This window comes from Xiphias gladius, chromosome 17, assembly GCF_016859285.1.
Source record: "Xiphias gladius isolate SHS-SW01 ecotype Sanya breed wild chromosome 17, ASM1685928v1, whole genome shotgun sequence".
NCBI classification, from domain to species: Eukaryota; Metazoa; Chordata; class Actinopteri; order Istiophoriformes; family Xiphiidae; genus Xiphias; species Xiphias gladius.
The window spans coordinates 21,969,378-21,995,150 of NC_053416.1; the positions used below are offsets into that span (position 1 = coordinate 21,969,378).

The following is a 25,773-nucleotide window of genomic DNA, read 5'->3' on the forward strand; positions in this document are numbered from 1 at the left end:
CACTATTACTGAGGCATTCAATATTATCTATTTTATTTTTTTAGATTATGATGATTATTATCCATAATCGTAGATTACTATGATTAGACTAGTTAAAGGAGGAAAAGAGAACTGTTAAAATAATAATTGTAGAAAAGATGAAAGACAATTGTCTTCAGGTTAAGGGAGGTGGAGGTGTGTTAACAAAAACAAAATTCAGCTGCAAACCAATTAAACATAAGGGGCAGATAGCACTGACACCTATCTAAGTCATACAGTATATACCATACATATGTACCCAAAACACCACATGTAACTACAGTATGTGACACTTAAAATATCAATGATTGGACCAAAACCAAGAATAAAAAAAAAATTATGTTTGAGACAACCATTTAAAAGACAGTCTAGACACAGAATCCCAAGCTGGTTTTCACACCATTAGAGAACAATAGTTGCTCTTGATCGAAGCTTTTATGTGTTAAATTAAGGCGTTTCCTTCCCAGTTAAAATCAAGAGGAAAAACTTTGGCACCCTAGCAAAATCAATTACATGGATGGCAATGTTCACTCCCACTCAGAGCCTTGAGGACTGAAAGAATGAGAGATAGTCTTTGGTAGGAACATTTGATCCCCTCTGAAAGGGAGGAAATTCATAACTGCTGAAAGGCTGCATTTAAGAGCTCAAGGGATAGCAGCAGTGTTTGCAAGTCACAGAAAAGCTGTCATGGGTACGAGGGGTTGCATGGCAGTCAAGGAGGGAGCAAACCACTCCTACAACACCCCCATGCATCACTAATTTGCTCACATGACACCAGTGAGAGCAACGTCTAATACAAAGCCCCTAGATCAGTCCTTGTTACAGCTCATAGATTACCCTGCAGAGCCTAGTCTCTCTGCTCACACACCAGCGGAGCAGTCCTACCCTGTCCTGCCCTTCCCTGCCCTGCCCTGCCCTGCCCTGTATAGGCCCATCCTGGCCTGGTTCTTCCCCAATGGGCCTCTTCATGTGGCTCTGGGCTGAGTTCATGCCCCCCCCCCATCTCGCCCAGCGGAAATCCCTAAATTAAAAAGACCCAAGGGTGACATCAACAGCTGGCACCCTGGTCCTGGAGAATTGACGTAATGTGCTGCAAAGGGCTGGTGCATGTCTGTCAGAAGGAGAGAGAGGAGAGGAGTAAGAAAAACTTGGGGGACCGTGGTGGGGCAGGGAGATAAAAGCAAATGAGAGATGCGGGCTCAGTAGTGAAGCACCTTGTGTGGAGCGATTGTGTAGTGCAGGCGACTCACATACCACAAGTAATTAATATGTTGGGTAAAAACAACACTAATGATAAATACAGGGGTAGTTGTATCCAAGAGGGTAGATCTGCAATTGCCAGCGGATATGTGGAAAGATTCTGGGGTACGTCAATTTTCTCCTAAACATATTTGTGTTTTGGAGAAAAATGATAACAGTGTCATAATAACAGTTAAACTACAGTCAGCTACACTGACTAAACAGTACACACCTCCCACCATCCTCAGTCAGTTGTCACACCTTAAAGCCATGTGCTTCGATTAAGAGTGCAAGAAAGCTAGTTAGCAAGCAGGCAGAGAAGTCAAAATAGTTAACTAAAAGTAACTGATAAACAGTTGAAATTATTAGCTAAAACAAATGGACAAAGAGTTAAGATTGAGCGTTAAAAGTATCAAATGATTTAAATGTCCAGCTTCTGCCAACATCTGCAATACACTGTGAGAAAAAATATAACAATATTCACTTTTATTTAGTTTTACTAGACATCAGCGTAGAAGTCCATTGAAATGAACACATTTGCAACATGACAGGTGGTGTCGATGGAGATGTACATGAGTTCATCTAATAGGGATGTGGGGGTACATCAGAAAAAACAAATCCAAAATACCTCTCTCTAGCTAAAGGTGAAGGGGAAATAGAAAACTAACCCTTGATCTAGGATTGTGCCCTGAATAATGCTTTTAGACTCTTGCACGTCTGCTGAATGGCAGCCCCTGTTCAGGAGGCAGGCAGGCAACAAGTCAGCATGAACCCCTGGCTTGGGCTGCATGCCGCTCTGCCAGCTGCCTTTACCAGTCTGCATTTACTAGGCCCAAATTAGAGGCCTACAGTTGAATTTGGCCCTTAACAAAGAAAAAAAAGAAAATAAAAATAATACTTTAATGACACAATTTCACTGATGCCATGACCTCTGCTCTTTTTTCCTATAAGTTTGTGGGAAATGTTGGGAAAGAGCTACATTTAGTAATAAGAATCAGGTTTTACTGTGAAATTACGACACTTATTTGAGTCTTTAGGCTTACTTGATTTGTGTTTGGATCTTGCTGTGATATTAAACATGTTGATGCATGAGGCTGTGCAATCATTCCTAATAAAGCAGATAATAATCCCAAAGCTGAGCCAAATAGGCTCTGGAGGAGCGGCTGCTTTTTAGATTCCTCTGGTTTTCTGAGGCTCTGTGGGCAACCACCTCAATGGTCACAGTGTCTATGTTTTGCACCATTGACAAGACTAAGCATTATCTTCTATTTTAGATATGCCCACACCACTTACAATCAGATGGTTGTGAACACTCTCCATGTGCCACCATTGGTGAAATCTACCACTTAGAAACACGCTGCCGCTGGTCTATAAACGGCAACTAGGACAGACTGAAACATCTTCATTTGGTTTTTGTATGGCCCTGAGAAAAAGGGGCCTGGGAAACCAAATCACTGAGTCTCCATTTCACAGGGACTAGAAACCACAGGGCACGCAAACAGTTCCCCACAGACTGTTAACAATGCTCGCTCCTCCGTTACACCTCCTCCTTCTCATCTGTCTAGATCTGTTGCAAAACTGACGGGGACATGTCCCTCGGTTTCTTTGTAGCCACGATTAAAGGCATTCCTTTCCAGCTCAATCAAAGACTACCCAAAAAATATTCTGAGGCAAGAATCTAACAGCCTCAAAAACAAATACATGGACAGAGAAACGGGAAAATAAATAGTAGCTGTGGTGAGAAGTCAATACTATTTTTTTTTCCCTTCGCTTAGCCCTGCAGATCTTCTTTTTTCATCTGCCAATAATCAGAAAGAGAGTTTTTCTAGTTCATCTCCTGCCAGCAAGGAACCAGGCCCAGGCAGTTATGTCAGTGTGTGTTAAAGGGGGGAAGCAAAAACAGCTAGCACCTCTCATCAAGCCCCACCACCCAATTACCAGCCGCTCAGGTCAGAAGGCTTCTGAAGAACTATTGGCTGAATTGCTATATGCAACATTATCAAAATGAATCAGATTGGTTTAGTAGGAGATGAAAGAACTATCTTACTATGTGATTATTCTATCATACAGTATAAATCAAGACTGAGAGTGACGAAGGCAAAAGGCTTCTCTAATGGAGCTCTGCCCTGAGGCCTGGAAAGCCTGCCAGATATCGGGGAAGAGTTGAATCAACCCTGCCACATGCAAGCTTGCAGACACACACACACACACACACACACACACACACACACACACACACACACAAATGCACATACTGTCTGTTGCCTGAGTCCTGATCTGCTTCTTCTGGGAGTGAGTCAGCCTCCCATGTCGGGACTCTAATAAAATCTTTTTGTCTCTCTCATTCTCTTAAAACTCCACCATTAAAGGCGCACCTGTTCAGTGCACACACACACACACACACACACACACACACACACACACTTATATATGGGGTAAAAAATAGGGTAACAAAAGAGTCAGCATGTGCTACAGCAGGGCCGAGCATTACATATAATACTGTAAAAGGTGACCAGACTGGCAACCAAGCTACAGCTTTTAGTTGACAAAGTTAACTGAATGCCTCTGATATTTTACATACTTGCTCAGAGTGACATTCAATATTTTATTTGGATAGTAAGTCTAATTGTCCTGTATAATTCGACTCCTTTATTCAGTATTGTAAAATGTAATATTGCAAAATAAATTTCTGTTTGGATTCTCTTATAGATAGACACTGTAGGTTCAAAGAATGATTTAGCCAAACTCCTAACACAACATAAGTTTTGTCTTTATCATATTTTGCCATTTTTGAAGGGTAAATCAGAGTCTTTTCTTATTCAAATAGGTAAAAGATTCTACAGCGAGGGCAATTCTTTTTTCTAATAAGCGCAGGAAAATTTGTTGCCAAAGGGATCAACAAGACTGCATGTAATAGTTGAAAGAGATCAGAATCTGGTTACCCGGGTAACTGGGCAACACTTACTGAGGATCCCTGCTAAGATTTGGCCCATGTGCATGTATTTATTACTGGATGAGGGAGCCTTAGGTGAAAAGACAGGTTGAGACCTTTTGCACACATCAGGTAGCAAGTTTGCCTAACTAACTGTGTGAGAGTTTGTGTAAGAATGCCGGTTAATGAGTGAGAGCTCAGCTATGTAATGTAGCTAGAGGCACTTGAGCATGTGCTTGCAAGTGGACATAATGTATGTGTGCATGAGCATGTGTCTACTGATGTACTGGTGCAAAAAGTCCATCCGTGATCCTGCAGGTTACAGGAGTGTGTCTCTAAATGTCAGAGGTTACTACAGCCAAGGCACTGAGCTTTTTCTCAAATATCGTATCCATCCTTGGACTAATATTCAAGCAGTGCTGGCTTCTTCACACACTGTGGTTTAGGTCTTGGTGCCACAGATGATACAGATACGCACTCCTCATACCACACTCCTCAATCAAACAGGCTTGTATCTCATGACCCTATACTAAGTAGATTTACATGGAAGGCTGCTATAGTGATGCTGGATTGCCCTGTGCCAGGGGAGTGGATCAGTGGGTCTTTCTCTGTTGGAGCATCTGGAAAAGTGGGCTCTGAGGCTCTTGCCTCTTCTCTCTTTGCAAATGCAAACGAACAGGATGCATTACTGCTTTGGTCCAGTCAAAACAAAAGGCGTGTCATCTTTCCCCCCGCTTTATTGATAGTGTCAGCCCCATATCCAGTAACGGTTACCACAGAGAAAGACTTGGGGAAACGTGATCCCGTAATGAGGCCCAAATAATTACCACCAGCCCCAAATTTGCCCGGGCGCTTTCTTTAAGTAGCAAGCCCCCCCCCCCCAAATCGCCCATCTCTCTGAGGAGGGATTAGACAGAGAAGAAAGAACCTGGAGAGGGAAGAGGAGTTGGTCTTAAAGAAAGGGAGATGAGGAGTGAGCTAAATACTTGTATTGGTGGAACACCAGATGGGGAAATAAACGTAACATTTTTTCTGATGCAACATATTTCTGCAGACCATATCTTGGACACACAGCAACTCATACTACTCAAATCAATCCTTATTCTTCTTTGCCTTCCTCACTAGCTTCTTCCTTTGTTGCTGGAAGATTTTCAAGGGTTTCATCATAATATGCAACACCTAGATCCAACTGCAATGAACTCCAGGGACCAAGGCACCAAGCTGGGTACAGCCACACCTGTGCTTTGTTCAGTGCAGCAGATTTTGGGCTATTGCCAGTACTGGACTTTAGAGCTTATATGGGGGAGTTATGAAACAGCTTTAGATATCAGAAATGTGTCTCAATGCATGGACTTAACTTGACTCTTAAAGTTATGTTCTTCTGTTGCTGTACAGTGACCAACTATACCTTTTGTTCTTCTATACTATGTTATATTATATATATATAGCAAACCCAAGTTGCAGAAACAGTCAAACAGGATTTGGTTTTACAACCAAAAGTTGAATGCACCACTGACCTGTATTTAAAATCTGTAGCCCAGAGTGTGACAATGTACCCGCAGACAAAAAAGAGGATGATAAAAAGGATGATAAGCACTTAAAAATTACAAATTTATGTTGTTACTCACCAATTTTCCCTGCTTAAGTGCCACAAAGCACATTGTACATCAGAACTTTTTAGATTTTATTATTAGTATGGCTGTAACAGCGCCACTCGACAGACAAAACATACTAGCTGCACTGGGATCGCCATGGAAACAGTTTAAAGATGGAGCCCTGTGTCCTTTCCACATTCCCTGCAGAAGTTCTCTGGTCTCACAGATGCACATGCTTCTTATATACACACACCTAAACATACACATAATCAACAACTAGGGCCACTCCATCAGCCTCAGGCCAGCGCTACGTTATACATTTCAAAGCTCTGAGTTAAACATAAACACAGCACTTCCCTGTCATAACAAGTCAGTGGCTTGGTAACCCAGCAGTTTGTTAGTATTGCAGTTATCCTTCTTCCCTGTAGACACGAGGGCCACATCCACACGTCCTCCAGGCTTCCTCCAGCCTGTCCCTTGCTTGCAGGACAACTCTCAAACTCTCTCAGGTTCCACAACATCAGTCAGAAAGAAAACCCACACTTTTCTACGTGTCAATCACTTATGGATGGGAAGTTAAGGTCAGCTGCATGGAAAGAGATTAGCCAGGGGAATGTTCACAGAAGGGAACTCCAAATTATAGGAGAAGGAGAGACAGAGAGAAACAGACAAACAGGAAATGTGATGTGATGAAATGGAGGGGACAAGCTGTGGGTCATAAGCTAATATGTGCTCTAAGTACTGTACATGGTGCGATTTTTATTGACTCTTTCAGGACTCTTTTGAGGTCAACAATGCCAATTTGCTTGGGGACATTTGGGCTTATGACTGCTGCCTCTTAAATTGTATCTACAGTATTTCAGAGAATCTGAGTCCGAATACATGTTTTGTACACTCTAGATAAAAATTATATTAGTAATTTAACACTCAATTAATTCTCATGTTCAAGCAGAGTTAGCATTAGCCAAAGGTTGTTCATCCACTGGCTGTGTACTGTTAAGTGGTTGGTTTAAGGCTGACTGTTTACCTTGCAACAGAAACATTATAATTTCATATTGTCATGTCATATAAATGATATATATCATTGCAAGTCTAGGGTACCATTTGCTAATCAGCAGTCGCTGGCGGGAATGTCATTAGTTTTGCGGGTATTTGGTCATGAACCAAAGTATTGGATTGACCTGATGGTAGTGCTAGAGAAAAAGTCAGGGGCTCACCAGAGTCTTAAGGATTTAATGCCTCGGAACCATGGATATGTGTACAAAATTTTGGCAATCCATCCCATAGTTGCCTCAATATTTGGTCCAAACCAAAGTGGTCGACTGACAGACAATCCCTCGAACCACACTGCTTCCATGGTTAAAAACATATGTGACCTAACCCAATGAGCCAAGGCTTATTTAAACATTTGTAAACGGATGCTGTAGCTGTTGAGAATTAATAAAACTACTGTATAACATAAGAAAAATCACACTCTACAGACAGTGAGGGACAGCAGAGGAGAGTTTCTGTCTGGTGCTCTTTAATGAGAGACAGGTGCCTTTTTTACACGCTTGCACATAAAATAAAATGAGAAAAAACTGTAGGTAGCTGAGGGTTGGTTTTAACACCCCTCATTCATTTGGAAAGGCAATCCTGTGTTCCCCTGAACCCACCTACCGACATGTCTCTTTTGTGGCATTTGTAGTTCTTAAAACGGGGTCAGACCTTATTATGACAAGTGAGAGGGAGCCATTTTTCTCTTTTCCCTCTTCCTCTTGCCCCCCCAGCTTTCCAATTGTTCTTCCAGTCAAATTCATAAAGCTTAAAAACCTAAATTCAGCTCGTGGGCTGAACATGAGTGCCACTGGACAGTGACATATCCAGCCTTTGAGTAGAAGCCCTGTGTGAGAATAGAAACAGCCTGAAACCCCTGATTTGGAATTTTAGCTATACAGCTGCCATTTAAAATCAATAAATGAATAAAGAGCAAAAAAGGAGATATGTTTGATTTATGTAACTTACTTTTCCCCATTTATCATCATATTGTCACATATTTACCATTCTTCAATTGTTGGTGACAGAGCACTAGCAAGTTTCAGACAGTTTATTCATCTTAACAAGTTCCATATACTGCAAATGTTATTTTAAATGCACGGTATTGTTTTTAAAAAATAATTTATTAATAGGCACATTATTTACTGTTAATATTTTGTAATGATTTTGATTGTATTTGAATTATAGATTCTGGCATTAGGCTCTGTATAATCGATCATATTGTTTTTCATCTCATCTACAAGTTGGCGGGAGGTGTGGTTCACCTGTTGGCTGCTGAACACAATTCAGATGAAATGACTATAAATGGCTGCCGAGAAATGTAAAGCTCTGTTATTGAACCTGGGTGTACACCATAAATCATTTTCCCGAAATGTCATCCAATCATCCCATCTGCACACAACAAATGACAGACAAAAACGACTTCAACCTCTGACTTCCTCTCTCCTCACACTTGATTCTTTTAACATCTGTCCACAAAAATATGTACACTTGCTGCAAAAGCTTTCCATACTAACAAGTCATGGAGTTACATGTTCAACTTTAAATCTTGTTTTCCTGGAAAGAGGATATTTGCCATTAAATAAATCAGATTACTCAACTAGTGTTAAGAAAATAAACACCCAGTGTCAACCATAATATTAATAGATTATTATTATTATTACTTATTAATAAATATTAATTAATATCATACAATATTAATAAAATATTTCAAAGTTAAAGTTAAGTTCAAAACTAGTTGAAAACACTCTTTCAGATGGGTATTGTTGCTGTGCAGTTTTCATTACCTACTATACTGTCAAGGAAGATCTTTAATTTAATCCAGAGGAGGATCCCATGGAAATGAAAGCACAGAAACAGTGACATCTTTCTCCACAGATGTCACTGTCGGTCACCATCCCTCCACTCCATCCCACAGGGAATCCCATAATCACCTGTGGCCAATGTCGGAGAAATGCTGTCATAAAGGCATAGAGCAAGTAAACACAACTGCTAAATTAAGGGCTTTTATGGGTTATTTTTACTCTCCGCAAATGTTTATGTGACCCTATTGCCCAGGCACACACACATGCTGCATCCATAGCAACCTCACCAGTAAATACTTCCAAAAAGATCAGCAGAGAACTTGTCTGATGTGGCCGCTGACTGCTTGCAACACACCTTGTAATTGGCAGCATAATTGTTTTCTTTTTCGTTGCTATATTTCACTTTGGCTCTAAGGCAGAAATTGAAGCAGCCTGATTTATTGTCAGGGAATGCTCTGAGAGCTTTTCAAGACAAACCAGCACACATGTTTCTGTCTGACATCGGTGAGACGTGGACTGATATTTGTGCGTCTGGATTTCTACCTGAGTCCATCGGTGGATGAGGGGAGAAGGAACAAGGGAGGGGAGGAAGGCTGGGAGGCAGAATCTCCTGCCCCCCTGCGGTGCTAGGGTACTAGGATCCTTCCCTTCTCTTCCGCCTTTTCCCTCCTTTTCTCTGGCGGTGCCCTGCTGGTGGGTTCTGCAGGCTCCAATCCCAGCTGGGTCCTGTCTTGTTTTAATGGCCAAATGGAGTGTACAGTTATGTGTACAGAAGTATGTATGTACTATATAGGTAGGGGTGGAGGGAGGGGTGGCGGGGTAAACGTTGGTGAGCACAAAGCCAGGAGCACCGAGCTCCTTGTGGAATGCCATGGAAAAATGAGACAGAGGAATGCAGACTCCACTGAGCAGTGTAAACAGGCTGGGCTGAGAGAATGCTGCCATGTCGCTTTGAAGTCGCTTCAGCTCCCTATCACACACACACACACACACACACACACACACACACACACACACACACACACACACACACACACACACACACACACACACACACACACTCACACGTCCTACTCTAACCAAGAAAGCATGATTTTAAATAGTGAACAGAAAGTTCTGCTTTGTCTGGGCAGTGACATGAATACGACTTTGAAACACAGCGTGTACAGTATATGTGCATTTTCAACCCAGTTAAATGCCTGCCAGACTGGAACACACCCTATTTATTACTCGAACACAAATGTACTCACTTCAACACATGAGCACACATCTGTGCCCACGCACATGCCCGTGCAGTCAAATACAGCACGTCCATACACACACACAAACATATATGGGAGCTCACACCTGCTCTCCCTCTGCAAGCACCAAACTTCAAGGCTTCCGGCCCTGCTGACGACAGTGAACTGTATGAGGCGACTTCGCCTAGCTCCTCAAACTCCCTTCCTCCCTTTGCCGTCCCATCCACTCCTAGTCATGCTTCAATATGGTCTTTCAACATCTTTGTTGAGAGTGCACCAGTGATATCAGGCTAAGAATGCCTCCAGTGTAGACAGTAGACACATAGGCACCGGAGCCTCTACCTCAGCGTCTGAGCCAGCCCACTGAGGAATCCACTCAAGTGGGCAGGTAAACACTGCTGCCCTATGTAACACCACTCTCTCTTACTACCAGTGTGTGTGTGTGTGAGACAGAAAGTGAGACTGTGGAAGTGAACAAGCTTTATATGAAAAGTACTCTCTACTTGGCATGTGATGTAATACAAAATTGAGGGTTCAATACAAAGTATGGTTTTGGGTAGTCATGGTTGAGTATGCTTTCTGTGTAGTAGGTGGAAAAAATTTTACATCTTTATTTATTCTATTTTTAAATTAATTTTTACTTTTCATTTATTTTGCAACACACACACACACACACACTCTCATGGACTAAAAAAGGAAAGAAGGGAATGCCAGCATTCCCATTTGTTTTTTTTTTCTATGAGTATGCAGATGTAATGTAAAACAAACCAAAAGCCGATTTATCTTTATTAATCCAATTTAATTATATGAATTTAATTTTAGTCATACTATTTACTATATGCAAATCAATGAACATATTCACTTTGATATATGCATATACTGAGTATTGTTATATATGCACAGTGACAGGTGATAGGTGATGAAACATGTTCTTGGGCTTTACTATCCATATTCTAAGATAAATAAGGATGTACCACAGCTTAACTTGTGATTTTAAGTTAAGTTTAGTTTAGTTTAAGTTAAATGAGAGCTAATTTGTTAGCTGACACTGGGCAGCAGGAGCAGCATGCATACTGTGTATCTTTTTTTAAGCCTTTATTTAGCCAGGGGATGCGTCGCTGAGAGAAATGCTATTTTTTGAGTTACACATATTCACACCTAAAAGCTGCCCAGCACCACAGCTTCTTGGAGCAGGTGGGGGTTGTTGGCCTTACTCAAGGGCACCTCAGTGGCAGGAATGAGGGAGGGGCAAGCGCACCTCCCTGCCCAGATTTAGTCTGCCGGTCTGGGGATTGTACCAACAACCTTCCGATCTCTAGGGCACCACTGCCCCACTGCCTCATTGTAGCTAGTGTTTTGTTTCTTATCCACAATATCCACTCTTGCTTTCTTCAAATACGTCTACCTTTCAGCCCTGTCCTGTCTCCCTTAGTCTGCATCATGGTGCAGCAGCTTGCCACTAAACTGGCCTGCTGGTTAAGCTAAGGATGTTTACGGTCTTGTGGAAAATAGTGTTCACTGAAGGCCACTAAAAACAAAGGTATTAAATCATCATTAGTATTATTTTTTAAATATTGCTGTCTACATAAATGGAGTGAACTGCACAATATACTGTGGAGCCAGACTTCTGGATGTTTCTAGTAATTTGCATTAATGGGATTTTGAATTATAATTTTCTACTTTTATTTTTTCTTTCTAGAACAGGATCCACACGTTATACTTTTAATTTGTCTCTCTAACGTATTCTCTACTCCTTCTTCTCATTTGCATTTGCCATAAAGATAATTCTGGCTAAACAGGCTGTGCTAACCTGTCTAATGAACCCTGTTTGGCCAACAGTCATAACCTGACTGCCAAAACTTTCCTTTCCAATTTACCGTACCGTATGTTCCTCCCTTGTCAAACTGTACACTGTAATTAAACTGTATTAGATTCTAAAGTGTGTTATTTGGTGTACTTAACCAAAACAAGTTATGAACCAGACTGAACATTCTTTACCAAGTGGTTTGGATAGTGTCAATACATGTACAGTTACACCCTCACAGTTACATACTCTCCATGCAAAAATCTGATCAGACATATTACTATAAATATTATTATATATTATGTTACTTTTTCAAAAAGTCATGTTCGAATGAATTCAAACTGGTACGTAATTTGTTTCAAAAACATCTGAAAGCATGGCCTTGTTTGTTAGTGTTTTCAATTTTTATTCATTAGCTTGGTTTACTGATCAATAGGATATGCAATAGCTCAAGCTGGTCGTGAACTTTTAGAATGCCCTCTGCTGGACCACTAGGCAAGCTACTTCAAATGGTCTGATGTGCTTATAAACTGTAAAATTTTGAATTCAAACAGGTCGTTGCAGTTCAAATATATATATATATATATATATATATATATATATATATATATATTTTATGCTCGAATGAATGTTCGAATTTTGAATAAAAAGTGACAGCCCTAGCAAATACATGACGAAGAGTGCTTATCCTCAGAGACGGCTCCAACAGCAGCACACACTCAACACCGCTTCCATGAAATGCTCAACACATCCATATATGCAGTCATAAAAGTCTCTCTAGTGTATATACACATAAATCACTTGTCCTACTTGGAAACATTATGTATACAGTACAAACACAGACACTAACAAAGTAAAGCTGAGCCGTGGCTGCTGCTGTCTGCTATTGGACGGCTCTCCTTTTCACGGAGCTGTGCCACCTCAGTAGGAAGAGTCTGAGTGTCTTTGAACAACAGCACACATTCCTGAGGCTGATGAATGCACTCCGCAGCATTTACCTACTGTAGTTCTGTCTGGGCACCAGTGGAGAATAAACTATTTAGACAGAGAAACATCCAAAACATCCTCTAAAGCCTCAAGAGAACAAAACGGCTTTGCACAAATGACATTTATTTAGACATCACTCCTCATTAAAATATATTTGGTGCATAATTACAGAAGGGGAAGTGTATGTTGAGTGTATTGAGCCAGATTCAATCTGCCTCAGACAACAAAACACAAGGCATCCTTCTACCGCAGCAGCAACATTATGGTGCAGTACTTCCTACTTTAAAGAGCAGTCTTCCGTTCTCCCTCTGTTTTTTGTGCGGGATGAAAGGTAGGGGAGCATGGAACAGAGTGCGGCCTGTCATCACTGCTGTGCTGTCATATCATAGGGAAGCTTTTAAATTGGTACTTTTGCTGCCTGGCCGGTTAGGTCTGCTGGTGTTTTCTGGTATCCACTAGATAAATCTCTTCAGCAGGGACAGTCAGTCTGTCTGTGATTTAGGGGCCAGCCGATACCACAAGTAGACACCGCTCCACTACTGAGAGAGCTTGGTCAGGAGGCTAATGTACATAAAACTCCAGCAGCAGTTCATCTAGCTCAGCCAGGCCCTGTACTCCACTCCTCCTAACCTGGAAGCTGTGGGGGCTTTCAGACAAAACAGTCCTGTTTTTCTGCAGATTCTTGGCAGCAACAGAGAAAGCCACTCAATTCAATCACAGGCAAACCCAGACTGTATTGGAGGTCTGCATGCATTTTTTTCTTTTTACTATCATTGGCTGGAATTCATCATAAACAGATATTCAGAATCCTGTGTTGTGTCCTCTGTTTAAAAGAGAAGTTATGTCCCTCACAGAAAGTGTGCCTTCCTTACTTTGCTACTGTCTTTCAGCCTCTGGCAAACAACTAAACCAGACTGGGGTCAGAGCCAGGGATCTCCTTAAATCATATCCTGCTGGAATATTTATTTCAATCTAAGCATATCATGGGGTCACTCTCTTCACTCCGGAGTCGTCTCTCCTGGATCCCATCAAAACATTCCCCTTTTTGTCCCTGTCTTGTCTTTAGGGAACTTATCGCTGGTACTTCCTTGCACATAAACACCAGTGGGCTGGAATCACATGGAGACTTTATTTGTAATGCAGGGGAAACTTGCATAGCCACACATTATAGAGTATTTAATAATACAAGATTTGCATTATTCTGGTTCATGTACATAAGAAGAAAGAAAGAAAAGAAAAAAGGAACAACTCCCTCTAAAACACTGTTCCTTATCTAGTGTTGCTATACTTTACCTGGAAACCATAATTGATATTGTGGCATGAAAGCAAACACAGATTGCAGGAGAGCTGAAATGATTAGATGGTTAATCAATTATGAAATTGACTGAAAATTGACTGGCAACTATTTTGATAATTAATAGTTTGAGTCAATTTCCAAGCACAAAAATTGCTTGTTTGCCTTCTCAAATCTAAGTATTTGCTGCTTTTCTTTGTTTTATAGTATAGTAGATTAGACTGTTAGTCAGACATCTGAGGGCTTCATCCTCAGTTTTAGGAAACTATGATTTTTCTTTACAACATCAATAAATTGATTAATGAAGAAAAGAGTCTGCAGATTAATCAACAATGAAAATCATTAATTGAAGCCCAGGATAGCAGCATTCCACTTCCACTTCTTTAGTCCACTTTTGCATATTTTTGGGAAAATGTCACAGCTTTGACCTTAAGTATGGATTAGAATTTACATGCAGTCCAAAACTATGGTCTCAAACCAAATCCTAATAAAACCTCCCATGAAAAAAACATCCTCTGTATTGTTCCTTTTTGTCTCAGTGTATTGTTTACTTCTAATCTGTCATTAAATGCCAGTATAGTAGGTGATTTCAGGTAAAGTAGGACAGGTTTTGGCAAATGTCTCTTTAGACCGTAACAGTTTGCCCAGTCCAACTAAAGTCTTGTTTTTCATTTAATCAGGTCCTCATCAATGTGCCTGCAGTGAAATCAAATTGTAGAAGTAATTTTAAAAACAAGTTATATCTACATAAACTGTCATCCTCTTTTACAGGAGTGTAATTTTCTGGTTGAATGAGACACTTTTGTTAGTAAAGCCGGACACTTAGTTCAGCATTAAAACTTATCATGCATATGGGAAAACTCCAAAAATATTTATTCAGATATCTACATTAAATCCAAATTGGATCCATACATTCATTTAGCTGATTCATAGTATTCAGTTGTCAACTACACTGCTACTGAATATAATGAATCAGTATTTATTCTTCACATCTTTCAATCAGAATATCTCCCTTTTCTCTTCAAATTCCTTTCAGCTTGAGTTCCATTCAAAAACATATACATTTTGGGGTGACCTTAGCAACCTCTCTTCAACTAAACTTTGAAATTAAATCAATACATCCTGGTGGACGTCAAAAAATGTCAGACCATGGAAGAAAATTACAATGTAATTTTGTCCAGTATCTTTTTCAAGTCAAATTCATGAATGGCATTCCTCTGCAATACAAAGGAATTCAAATTTCCACGGAGGCATTCTGTGGTTAGCGCCTATGGGTAGGTCCAGGGCTTTACGACACAAAAAGGACCCTTTTTTTTTTTTTTTTGACGAGGCCCATTCCCTGAGACAGATCAACTCATCTTTACAATACAGACCTGGCTGGCCCGCGCAACCTGATCTAGTATCCTTTCCAGAGTCACTCAGCAGCCTCACATTAGACCTTTACACTTCCTCTGCTGGGTCTCTGTCCTGTGGCCCTGAGGGTGTGAGGACCATGGGTATTTGTGAGTCCCTGTGACAGTGTGTGTGTGTGTTTGTGTGTGCACTGAACACAAAAGAAGGTGACCTCATATGACATGAAAGGAGACTCGAGAATCCTGTCTCAACTGGAGGGTCCACAATGCTGACACTCCTGCGGTTGCCTATTAACTGCCACCTGAGTCAAGTTCATCTGCTGAACCGCCTATGGCACAAAGAAAAAAATCCTGTATTGGGTTTTTCCTGCATTCTGTCTGACTGATCAAATCATTAAAGTTTAGTACTAATTGAAGACTACTGGAATAAAATGTTCTACTAAGCAGCAGGCAGGTGACAACAATGTGGCAATTACTTTTCATCACCTTTTCCTGCAGCTGCGGGTGGGTCTGGGGGTTGGTTTGTAGCATTTACTACCATGTGAGAGGAGGGACTCAGTGTAAAGTGGAACCAGAATTTCCTGATCCATTTTTGTGTTGGAACCTTTGTAGACAAGCCAACACATTTCCTCGGTCGAGTGCACACACACCTGCACCCGGCGGAAAAGGAGGAGGAGAGAGAAAAAAAGCAATGGAACTCGACTGTAGACCACAGTAAATAACCGCATAAAATTAAAGTCCTGGCAGGGAAATGATTAAGACTGAAGGGAAAGCACAGCATTCCCTCACATAGGTCCATTCAAGCTGTGCTGCTATGTGGGTGGGCTGCAAATCAGAACCAGCTTTTACAGGCTTGTCCCTTAGAGGAAGCAGTGCTGTGTGGCAAGGGCAAGCTGCCACTCTGCCAAACTGCATCACACTCCAGCTCTCTTGGTTAACCACATCACAGCCTAACCAACGGCAACCCTGACCTTCTAGCTCACTCATCGCTTCCCGATTATTACATCCCTCCCATTCCCATTCGCACCTGCTTATCATTGTAGGATAATAGTAAAATAACAGAGCTGTGGATAGGGAGGCAGTGCATCAGGATTAAGCTTTTTAGTTAAACAGCTCAAAACAACCTCCTGTGGGGGTTATGCTGTTGTTTAGGCTAATGCTAATGTTTGACATCTGTCTGTGTGCTAAAAGGTAACAATGAAGGAATGGAAAACACACTTATTCAGATCATATTAATCATGGAATCGGTGGCTTTGTTATAATACAGGAAAAGAAACAGGGCAGGGAAAATAATGAATAAAAACAAAACGTTTCAGGGAGTTTCTGAGAATCATCCATAATTCTGCGGTTTAATGCAACTCTCAGCCACTTTTAGCTAATTGCTTTAATTCACCAGTGGGTATGTTTGACTGTAGGGCAGAAACTAATGATTATTTTCATTATTGATAAATCTGCTGATTATTTTCTCAATTAATCGTTTGCTTTAAAAAATGTCAGAAATTATTGAAAAATGTCCATCTCAGTTCTCTAGAGTCCAAGGTGACATCTTCAAATGTGCTGCTGGGTCTGCCTTACAATCCAAAACCCAAAGACATTCTCTTTACAATGATATACTGTACATCGAAATTGTTCGATTAATCAACTAATCATTGCAGCTCTATTTGATTCCAAATGTTGAAAGGTAGGGCTGTGCTCTATCGTTTATTTCTTTGTGTCACAAATCACACTCTTTACAGCAATATTTTTTTCTCATTTTGACAACACTTTGTGTTCTTCCAAACGTGCCGGATGCAGGCAGGAAATTTGCATGAAGGCACGGAACAGTAGAAAGACTCCAACCAGCCAAGACAAAAAAAAAAAGTAGCTCGTACCTAAAAGAGGGGCTCCTTCTGTCACATGGACATGGTTTGGGTATGAAAAGTCAGACACGGACCAGAAAAACTTACTTTGGAAATTATGCTGCAGACTGGATCCCACAACAGGCTGAAACACCACTAATCTCTTACCACTTATGCTAGAATCCTGTCTAACAGTACGGAGAGAGTGTACTGATGAGAGCCACAAAAGTACAGTCAAGTGCTCAAAACAAACTCATGACTCAGACATTGCAAGAGGCTTTTGCCTGTGTCACACCATATGCAAAGAATCACTAAGATGGAAGCATATAACGGCTGCCATTGCAGCTTACATCTGCAAAGACTTGGCCCCAGTTTACACGGTTGAGAAATGGGGGTTTCGTGAGTTGGTGCTAATACTCAACTTGATGTGCTATATCGTGATATCCATTGTTATCTGGATATGAAATGACCTATATCAGGATATGAGATTTTGGTCATATCATCCAGCCCCAGTGAAAGGCACACAGGCTAAATGCACGCTGCTGGCCTAATGTGAAATAGCAGAGTGAACAAATTTAAAACTAAAACATCAGTGAATGATAGGCTTACGTTTAATAGGTACTGACGAAGAGGACTCCAATGGAATGCTCATGTTCTTCTGTGCCTGCGGGAAGTGTCAGTCAGATTTGCTTATTGTCTTTGCTGACACATTAGCCATAGCTTCTAAATATGTTGATATATCAAGGCTGATTGCTGTGGGTTTGTGTACATATTGCCCTCTACTTTAATGCAGCTTTAATTGCAATTATTTTATATTGTTACAAAACTACTACTACTATTACTCTTTAATCTAGCAAGTTTTTAACTGCACTTTCAATGCAACATGTTGAATGGAAGTCAACAAAAAGAACAGAAAGTCATGTTTGTCCTGCCATACTACCACGTCCTGCCTCTAAGGAGGTGTTCAAAATGCTCATTTTACTTCGCACTCTATGCGAAAATACATAAACATAATGAAAAAAACTCTCAATTCTTCTAATCTGACAAAAGGTCTCACAATTTGAACATACTGATCCAGTATTTATTTTCCTTCTCTACCCTCTATTGAGTTTAATTGATTTCATCTGCCTCTGTGAAGGTGTGACTCATGGGATTCGGCAAGCTCATAATTGCAGAGGAATTAGTTCTGTCAAATGCTCATAAAGCATTACGTAAGCTCTAGGTGTGTCCCTCTACGTATTTCAGTATTCAGACCAGTCCTGTAGCCTAGAATGAACTGTTCAATCAGCATCACCAGATGTATGTGATTCAAGCAGATTTTTAGTCATCCTGACACTCTGCCAGCCTACTATCACTGCAAGCCCGATGTGAGTCATCCAGATAGCACAGATTGTTGTACTGCTCAAGCAGGCAGAATTACTATTAACTTAAGTGGTTATCTCTACTCTGTCTGTGATTCTTGGCACATAAACACAATTTAGACACACTTTTCACCAAGGTGCCAGCTGAACACGTCACTCAAGTTAACAAAACAGTGAAATATCATTAGTCCTACAGTCCTACTCCTAATGCCCCAGTGCATTCATAAACAATACCACCAACATATATTCTATTAACAGTTATTTGTTTGATGTTTACTCATTTAAAAGGCTGACTACAGAGATAGAGCTTGTTTTATGACAAAATAAGCTTAAAGTTAGCTTTTAGTAGGTTTTTTTATTTTTCTTGTTCAGCGTTTCCTTTTTGAATTCATAACACATATTAGAAACTTAATGCAGACACTAAAGAAGAGTGGGATGAAAAGAAATCATCAAGAGTTTCATGACAAAAACCAAAAGACCAGAACTCTAAAAGAGGTTCTCATGTTGTGTTACTCAGTGCTCCTTAGCCCCAGGGTGTCTTTCATGTGATGGCTGTTTTATTGGGAGTCCTTAATTCCTCAGAGCACGACACTCAAAAGTTACTAGGCACTGATTTACTATGCCAGAGGGGTGGGTCAGAGGGGGGTCACACCGAGCCCTTCATTCCCTCTCATTTTAGAGTAATTAATTATTAATTCATTATTATTATTTAATTGGTATTTTGTTTCTAGGGCAGACCACCAGGCCAACCATCTAGACCTCCCACACAGGAAGAGATTTATTACTCCCCCTAAAGGTATGCCACTAAAACCCCAGCTGTGCAAACTAAATACAGTAGCTCAAAATTTAGCTGTTAAAAAAAACCATTAAAAACATTACAAACCATATTAGTTAGTAGGTGCTGGCTACGAAAAAAAGCAACTTTCATGTCTATTTCAAGTAGCAAAAAATTTATGAATGAGTGGACTGGTTTCTTCCAATTGGACACCGTCTTAAAGGACTAATTTGACATTTTGGGAAATACACTTATTTGCTTTTTTTTGCCGAGAGTCAGAGAAAGGATCAATAGCACTCTCATGTCTGTCCATTTAATATGAAGCTGGAGCCAGCAGCTGGTTAGCTTAGCTTAGCATAAAGACTGGCACCAGGGGGGAGACAGCTAGCCTGAAGGTAACAGAAGGTAACATTATTACTACACATTGTTATAATAATCCCAGTGGGAATGAGTGGTAATAATGGAAAGGAAAAACAAAAGAAACAAAATGAAAACAAAGATGGCTGATGTTTGAATTGTTTTCAGCCCATAGATGAGACAGTGTAATACATACTATACGGAGAGGCTAAAAATATCCTATATGTGGCTCTTGTGTATATGGACTACACTGTGTGATGCAGTAAGATAAAGGACCATCCATTAGTCAGTGCTGAGATACAAGCAAACCTCTGTGTCTACACAAAACTACAACAGTTGCCTAGACCTCTCTCTCTCTAATGGTGGTTTGCTTTAGACATTCCTCTGAAATACACACTACACACACATTTACAGGCACAAGAGCATGAGAGAGTCCGCATTGTTTTGGAGTGGTGAAGGGATGTTGGCAGTGTTTTACGGCGAGTGTGTTTGTCTCATTATGTGAACCCCACAGGCCAGACAGTTCTAGTAAAGGAGACGGGACTGTCGCCTCAGGAGAGATGGATGGGCTGGGAGATCAGTGCAAGGGGTGTGAAGGTAAGGCAGGAGGGGAAGGAGGGGAGGAAGGAGGGGTGTGTCTCAACATGCAGCCCCTCTGGGTAGACGGGCAGTGACATCCAAAGCACTTCCTCCCCCGTACTCCCTCCAAAGGAACATGCTGTTAATGTAGAGAGACAGACCGAGAATCTCAGACATTCATCACAAGGGAGTGCCATATCAGTGGCCCTGAGGAAAATACGCCGGCATGATTGTTGTTTATCAGGCCCCACCTAATTGGTCAGTGAGTTGTTGACGCATCATTTTATCAAACACTTTCAAGTTTTACCACAGGTGTAAATGAAGTCATTTCCTTTAAAGCAGCAACCTTGACTTTGGGCATAACAGTCTTGTTGTGAAGAGAGTGCTCAGAAGCAAACCACTGAGGAAAAAAAAAAAAAAAAAAAAAAAATCTTATCTAATGCCAAGCTGCGTTTGTGGCTGATTAGATTCAGAAAGAGCAGAACAAAATATAATCCCTGTATTCTGTGAAAAAACAGCAATGGGGAAATATTTCACATAGCTAAGGTTGAATTCAGTGGAATAAAATACAAATCTCGAGGGGAATTTAAAAAACAACTGGCATGTGAAACCCCTATCGTCTGAGGAGGAAGTGGAGTCGGCCCAGGGTGTTTTCCACATTACATACAACCCTAATATCAAAGGAGATAACAATTCCAGCTGCGCCGCTGTTGCTGCTACACACAGGATCATCTGGAGGAGTCATCCCCCACCAATGGCTACAGCCTCCCATCCACCACTATCATCACTAAACATGATGCAAAAGCACAATCATACCCACATACTCATACTTCTTCATGCACAAATGTAACAACAACAAAACTTCTTTAAGTAATAAGTCTTTCAATCACATACACAAAGCTACATAGAGGTTAAAACAGAGTCTAAATTGAAGGCACCTTTCATTTAGTTCCCTGCCTTCCTTGCTGCTGGAGTGTGGAACACGAAGGATGAAAAAAGAGGAAACAGTTGTACACTGAGTTGTATCTCTATTCTTAATAAAGGCTGTCGCTCCCTTCAGAAGCTTAATTAAAGGCTGAGGTGGTTGCACGCGATGGATCTGGCCCTTGGCATTGGCCTGCTGTGCTCTTTAGTTGTGGAGCCGCTCAGAAGCACACCGTCTATTTGGCCCTCCAGGCCGATCAGGCAGAACATGGGAGAGGAGTAGGCAGGTACATCAAGTATGAATAAAAAAGAAGCCCGTCAAGGTGACAGACCCCCAAGGAGAAAACAAAATTGATGGTAGAAGCATCCTTTGTTCTCCTCATGCATTTGTGGTTCAGTGTATAGTAAATGGCACAGCTTGAAGGAATGGTTCAACATTCTGGGAAACACGCTTATTTGCTTTTTTGCCAAGAGTTGTACGAGAAAATCAATGCCACTCTCATGTCTGTATGCTAAAAGTGAAGCTAAATTTATAGCATAAAGACTCGAAACTGGGTGAAACATAAGCCTGACTCTTGTCAAAATGTAACACATTTGCCTACCAGCACTTCTAAAGCTCAATTAACACATTATATCTTCTAGTTTAATGCATACAAAACGACGAGTTGTGGTTTCACAGGAAGTTATGTACCGGACTATTTCTGGACTGGCTGCAGTAACTTCCTGCGGTCTTGTTACCACAAAGCTGTGGACTTTATATACTGTACTTCATAATGTTTTCAAAAACTGAACTCCTCCACATGAAGTCAAAAAGAGAGATTATCTTGAGCCAGTGCACAATCTGTCTTTAAGAGACGGTAAATCTGACTGATAATGTCATAAGAGACGTGATTGATGCCATTTCAGTGTTGACCTTGTTATCAGACAGTCCATAAATGGTGCAGGAAATCATTTGTAATCATTAGGTTAACAAACAGCACATCAAAAGTCCACAGCATGAAAGGAGAGTGAATTCTGTAAGTCTTTGCAGAGCAAAAACAGAGCAGCATTTTTTATTTGGACTGATTTGGGAGCTAAACCAATTATTTTGTACTAAGTAACAAAACCCAACAACAACAACACATATTAAAAAAGAAAACTGTTGGACTAATAAACAACTTTTTGATTCTGTCTGGATGACTTCTGGTTTGAACCTTGAGTAGAGGCACACCTGAAAGTTAATTATATAATAATTATATAATACTTTTTATCAGATGTGTATCGACAATGCAGTGCAGAGCAAGTTGGCCATCTCTAAACATTGAGACAAACTAGTCTACAGAGAGAGGGCACCAGAGATTGCTCACACACTGTTGTAGTCAGTACAGCCAAACCCAGTGTAAAGTACAAGTGGATTTTGGCCAATAAATCCGTCTGGATTGTAGAGTCACTGCACAGCTGACTGAATTAATGTTAAAAGAGACAAAAATCATGCTCTGCTAAGTAAAACACTGTAGAGTAAGAGTTACAGTACACATAATAAATTGAAGCAGTGAGTGGATGTGTTTTTGTCATCTGAGTTCTTTGCAGATGTTTCAAAAAGGGACCATTTAAAGATGATACAGTCCTTAAATGGACATCTCAAATTGTTAAGTACGAAAAACGATGATGTATGCAGACAAAATATATCATTTAAATCGCTGAGGTAAAATTCCAAGATTTCCAAGCTAACTCTTAAGCCAGAAAAACTGTCACACCACTAAACACACTTTGATCTGAAAAATTAGATAAATAACATCCCTATCAATGCTGCTCTTTGCACAAAAAGTTAAAAAAAAAAAAATAATAATAATCACCCATCCTACAGTTTCTTTTTCAGAATTAACACAAGTCCAATGATGTTTTGTGTTAAGTGCTACTGATGCTTAAAAGCTACATATGAACTTAAAGGGGAACTCCATTATTTTACACATCGAAGTCTCTGGGGAGGGTTGGGGAGTACTACTGCATAGGTGAAAAAGTTGTATAAAGCCTTTTTGTGGATCCAGAAGGAACTGTCTAAAGTCTGCTATATTGCCTCAAGTGATGTTATTTGAGTCAGCATCGGTTGGGTCTCAAGACTACAAGTTTGAACATGAAAATAAATCTGAAGGCGTGGAGTAGGAAAGAAGTAAGCTTACTGGTCCTCTCTAACCTGCTCCTCACCTCTGCTTGAGTCCAGCAGCTCGAGGCTATGTTAGCTGCTACTAGCATAAAATACCTGAATCTCTGATCCAACTGCCGGCAGTCAGGTTGCATTGTTGGTAATGTAGGCGCCAGGTTTTGACAAAGAAGGAGCATGTGTCGACTAAAAAAGATGATACCTCTGGTTCTGCTGCAATGATTTTGATCTTATTTTGGTCCATCGTGAGCCCAACAATTTTATAGGAGTGCAATGCTTAATCTGTGTAATACTCTTTTAAGTATTTTGTTCATGCATGGAGAGGAAGAGAAGGTCCAACTTCTGACTAAACCTTCCTGCTACAACTGACACTCTGGTATCTGATAAACAGATACTACAGGACAATGTACAATACACCATGGAAAACCATTACATGAATGCTATGATTCAGGCTGAGTTTTCGCAACACAGCCTTGATTGGGTTAACTAATTATATATGTAAATATGTTAGAAAGACATTAGGCAAAGAAAGTAGAGTAAGTGAGACTTAACCCACAAGGACCGTCGTGTTCAAAGTATTTTTCTGAAGTGCAAATATAGGTTAAAGATTCATACTGCATTGGAGAACAACGCATTTTTTATGACAGTCACGATGTGTTTTCCTATATGTCCACTTTATATCTGTACCTCCTGACATCACTGTCCTCACTGTGCCCCTTCTGTTTCAACTGACTCAGAAAGAGAAAAATCACTAGCCTTGAAGCAGGACCTTCCTATGAACAACTTTATTATGGAGAACTGTGGAAAAATAAAAGCATGCCGACAACAGACAAGTGAAAAAAGAAAAAACTTGAACATAAAAGGGGAGTGATAAGCAAGCTAGATTAGCGATATGAGACAAAGACTCTACATGCAGGAACGCGCCAAGACTTGGGAGATGAGGGCCAACGATAAAACACACCAAGCTGAAGGTGGCGAAACACAAGCGTCTGAAACAGACAGACAGGAAGGGAGAAAGACTACGATATAGAGGGCAGGAGAGAGAGAGAGATTAAGGGCGAAGATGGAAGTGCATGTATGTGTGTGTCTCACAGTTGCACCTGTGTGTAATCTTGGGTTCGTCAGTGTGCTTGGCCAGGCATCTCTGTAGGCTTCGCTTCCTCTAAATGGGCCAGATGAATATGTAATCTGTGCTCTTTCATCCTGATCCTTTATTTCCACCGTGGCCACTTACAGTAGCCTGCTCTGCTGCTTATCAGAGTGGCATGAGCACTGCACAGGCACGATATGCTGTACACAAGCCGCACAAAAGACAGGTCAACGGGTCAAATCTTGCTATGTGTGTGTACTTGCTGGCCTTTATGATGAACATCCCTGTATATATACCCTAATGTACAGATTGTGACAGTATAGAAAAAAGGACCACTTTAAGGGCCATTTAACAGTAGAATTTTATTACCACCGAGTATAAAAGCACAAAACAATATTACTGGTGATAAATACCAATGACTCAGCTATTGGAATTACAACACACTCCCATAGCCCATAGCCCATTTATTTTAGAGGACAGTGAGACAGGCGAACACTGTTACACAACATTTTAACAAAGATTAAAAGAGCAAAAATTTTCATCCAGGGCTCACCAATCAGCCACCAATCACCAAATGTAAAATAAAACATCTATCAAAAATTTCAGTCATAAAAAGGAATGGTTGAATGTTTTAACAGGCCTAATTATGGTCTTTTTTAAGCCTGATCAAATCTTGAGTTTTGAAGTTTTGTCAAATTAAAGCTGTTTTTGGTCAGTGACTGTCAAATTCTCCTTTTGAAAATATGACTGTATTAGATTCAATTCCAGAAAAATGTAACTTAAGAGGGGTGGAGGTTGTGCCTGGGCTTTCTGGCTGCTTAGAGAGCTCAAAGGAACTCAACAAAAGACTCTGTAGATGACTTCACACATTATGCATTATCTGATTTGGTTGATGTGTAATATGGGAGTTCCAGGACATCACCTACATCCAGCTAAGACTCAGATTTACCTCAGAAAGATGACTTTGGGATCCTGGGCTAATATCAGAGGTGATTTATGTATAAAGTTCCAAAATTGCTAGCAAAGCACATGAAAAAACTAACCCCATTGGGCCAAACGAAGTAATGCAGCAGGGGCATAAATTGATAAAAGATCTTAGTGTTTTGACTGTCAGCAACATCTGCTGGGCCGTGATAATGACTGTGGAGATAGTGGGACCCACAGGTTAAACTAGAGTTTACACTGCAGTTTGATGTTGTCACATACTCCAGCATGAAAACTGTACAAGCAGATTATATGGGCCATGGAAACAAGCAAAACATCACAGACGAAGTATGGAAGAGCCACTAACATCAAATGAATTGTTAAAATATTTCAACAGAGGGTTACTTTCACTTCAAGTGCTGTTAGCAAGTCTCTCATCTACTGTAACTCCCTGTCCTTCTCCACCAGCATCTGGTTTCCATG

At 40.6% G+C, this 25,773-nt stretch overlaps 1 protein-coding gene across 2 annotated transcripts in view; it reads right to left on the minus strand.

Annotated features, from left to right (window-relative positions):
* LOC120802415 (E3 ubiquitin-protein ligase RNF43) overlaps positions 1–25,773 on the minus strand; it is an 88,007-nt gene that overhangs the window by 31,092 nt on the left and 31,142 nt on the right. The window lies entirely within an intron of this gene.